The sequence below is a fragment of the Microtus ochrogaster genome, unplaced genomic scaffold (genome assembly GCF_000317375.1).
Source record: "Microtus ochrogaster isolate Prairie Vole_2 unplaced genomic scaffold, MicOch1.0 UNK107, whole genome shotgun sequence".
Lineage (NCBI taxonomy): Eukaryota > Metazoa > Chordata > Mammalia > Rodentia > Cricetidae > Microtus > Microtus ochrogaster.
In genome coordinates this window covers 261,630-265,233 of record NW_004949205.1, presented here as the reverse complement: position 1 = coordinate 265,233, position 3,604 = coordinate 261,630, and the positions used below count along the sequence as shown (strand labels likewise).

The following is a 3,604-nucleotide window of genomic DNA, read 5'->3' as shown; positions in this document are numbered from 1 at the left end:
CTTATTCCTCCCAGCATTCTGTTCTGTCTTCCCCACCTACCTATGTCCTGACCTATCAGGCCAAGCAGTTTTATTTATTAATTAACCAATGAAAGCAACAGATAGATAGAAGACCCACCTACATCATTGTGTGATTTCTTTCTCGGTCTCCCAACATTGGAGTCTGCTAGGAGCAAAGAGTTGTGTGTTTAAATAGAGTTCTCTTGCTTTGTCTACCATTTATGAAACTGCTGATCCTGGACTAGCCAAGAGTCAGGCCTTCAACATGTCCATCTTCTTTGGAAGCATCTCTTCTTTGTATAGCAACAGCATCTACTACACACACTCTGCTTTCAAAGCCTGAGGGCTATGCAGGTGCTCCCATGTTCCACCTTCTCCAGAGTTTATGTTGGGCTCAGCATACTTACGAAGTTGATGAGAGGCCCCTGAGCACTTTGAAGAGTAGGAAAGGGGTACAAAGAGAGGAATGAGATCTGAGCAGGAGGCTCAGGCTCTGTGTTTTCATAAGTCATCCCTCAGTGAACGCTCTGTGGGAGGAAGGGGTCTGTAGAAATCAAGCATTTCAATGGGTCTGAGTTTCTCTTTCCCATTCTGCCAGTTGTGAAATGCATGGGAGAAAGGTACCTCTAGAAGTCAAACTTCGTACCAACATCAGGTGACAGGAAGAGTTCCTTACACTTACATGGAGGGCTGGGCTAGAAACCACCATTCCCCTTAGCACCCTAATCAGATGCCAACCTGAAAGGATCAGCATGTCCATATCTGCTTTCCCTTTCTCTCTAATAGTGCCTACAGCTATCTCACACTGGAGGGCTGTAGCAGGGTGTCCTCAGGCTACCTGACATAATCCTTGTTCTCATGACACCAGAGTAGCAAAGGCCAACCCCTTGTTTCATTCTCATGATGGCATCTAGCCACTGTGATTAGGTAAGGGCACAATGAACATCCTGTGCACTGCCAACCTATCATGAAGCAGTCACTATCTCACTAAATTCCCCAGCGGGATGCCAGCCTTGCAAGAAGAGTGGGTTTGTCCTATGAGTAGCACTTCCCCAGGCCCACCTGGTACGCTTTGGCTGAATCATCTGCTTTCTAAATAGGACTTCTTGAGTCCTGTGGAGTAGCTGAGAAAGGGGACCTGAAATATATTCAATAGGTAATTTGGGGTGACTTTAAGAAAAGTTATCTTGAGTGGATTTCTGTCACTGCTAGGTAACAATGGGGAAGATAATGGTTGCTGGAGCTACGTTTCAGAATGGGCAGGCGCTGGGCTAGAGGCGGATCTCTCCCAGGCATTCTGAGGCGGGCTAGAGAGCAGGAGGCAGGCACTCGATAGAGGTTAGGTGGCCTCGCTGGCAGTGGAGGCGTCAGAGCCCAGCCAGTCCCCTCCTGGCAAGAACACCGAAGCCTAATGAAGAAAACTGAAGGTCCTGTTGATTGGATTTCAATACTATGTCATAACAGACAGATAATAGTCCACTTGTTCATCAAGATGGAAAACTCAGATTCTAGTGATCAAGGAAATGACCAATCTGCAGCACAGCGCAGAAGGCAAGTGGATCGCTTGGATCGGGAAGAAGCTTTCCATTGATTTGTAAATAATCTGAGCAGAGAAGACTATCGACTTCTGAGAAACAACAATGTGCTAGGCACCCCAGGTGAAAGTGCTGGGGAGGAGCTGTCCAGAAGACTACAGCAAATTAAAGAGGGGCTGCCTCTGATACTGCCTCAGAGCTGAGAAGAAAATGGAGACTCTTCAGATAAGGAGTCCAATGGTGACTCCGTAATAGATTGGCTTAGCTCTGTCAGACAGACTGGCAATACAACAACAAGTGGTCAGAGAGGAAAGCAGTCCGGGAGGGCAGTGAGCCACACTAATCCAAACAGTGGTGATTTCAGATTCAGTTTAGAGACAAATGTTAACCGTAATAATGGAAGCCAAACCTCAGAGAATAAAAATGAACCATCTGCTACACATCTTAGTGTAGAAAACATGGATCGCAGCCTCCAAAGGCAAGTGGAAAATTCAGCATCTGAGACATCACCTGCCAGAACACCTAGGTTAGAACACAGTTCTGCTGAAGCGTTAAGAGATGTGCCATCCACCAGAGGTCGGAGGAGGGTAAGAAGCCAGAAACCAGAACACCAGCGAAGAACCAGAGCCGGAGCTGAAAGAAGTAGGTCTTCTCTGCACCCAGCAAATTAAATTCCATGAAGATCTCATCTCAGACTTTTGAGCAGCCTTTGGTAAACGAGATCGAGGGAAGTTCTAGAGCCCCTCACCATGAGACTTTAGACACCAGATAACTGGACCTGAGTTGCTAGGTAGAGGTTGTTTTATGGCTTCTGGGTCAAGAAATTCTACCGCTCAAAGGACAAGCTCTTCCAACACAGATACTAATGGTGAAGCAGCAGGATCTTGGAAAAGACCTCCAACCAGAGACCTTCAAGTTAGAAGACTTCTGATAGCAGAAGACCTGCAGAAGGGATAGCATAGCTAGCAGAACTCAGTCAGGGTCTCAGATCCCAAACAACACTGTCACTTATGAAAGTGAACCTGGAGGTTTTATAGGCACCTTTACACTTTCTGAATGTGCAGCTGGGAGAAGCTATGTGAGTACTCACAGGTCTTCCACTCTTACAATCTTCAATAGTGGATCAAAGGAAACTACATCTCTTCTGATTCAAACCAGGTTAAGGCAGAGAACACCAGCTTTTGGTGAGCTTCCATGGAGTGGAAGAGGGAGCTCTGGTGGTAACAACTCTGCTTCTGTTCCCAGCTACAACCCTGGCTCCAGTTCCATTGATCAATATTCAGAAAGTATCTCACAGATGCTTGAAGGAGGTATTGAAGCAACCCGACTTTACCCCTTTAATGACAACCACCTAACTAGAGGACCCACCAATGTCCAGATAAATAACTTGGCAACGAGAAGTTTTGGTGAAAACAATGCATTGAAGACATGTACTATTTGCATTACTGAATATACAGAAGGCGACAAAATTTGTGTGCTACCTTGCTCCCATGAGTACCATGTCCACTGCATCGACTGCTGGTTATCGGAGAATAACACCTGTCCCATTTGTCACAGGGTTGTCTTTTCTTCCTGGAACAGACATAGGGCTGTTTAATGAGAACAGAACTCTCAAAGCTGTGTTGCTGGAATAGTGACCGGCAAATGGAAATCGCTTCCTTTATCTCCATGTTTTTGCGCGGAGTTTTCATATAAAGTCACCAACTGCATCGAGTCATTGCTTTCTGAGGGAATTGTGTCTTTTCTATAGTTTCTCTTTCAGGATAGAAAGAATATTTCACATGTGACGTGCATGTGAACACTTTTGTATAGCACTCCTATCTCTTGGGTTCTATAGGATGAATACAATTATTTTTAATGGGAGTTCCTTTTTTATTTGACCAAGTTTATGGCTAGTATATATTACTAGTGTTGCAGACATTAAAGATAAGGTTGTACATATAGGTGTCAGGTGTCCAAAGTATTCTCTCTCAACCTTTGTAACAGGCAGTGAACGCACATGTGAGGGTGTCTGCTTTTCCTCTTCAGTACAGTTCACTATGTTTATGATCAATAACAGTGTTGTAATT

General features: G+C 45.0%; 1 pseudogene; it reads left to right on the top strand.

The window, feature by feature from the left end:
• The first annotated feature begins 1,492 nt into the window (after positions 1 to 1,492).
• Positions 1,493 to 3,132, top strand: LOC101992110 (annotated as a pseudogene).
• Positions 3,133 to 3,604: the final 472 nt, after the last annotated feature.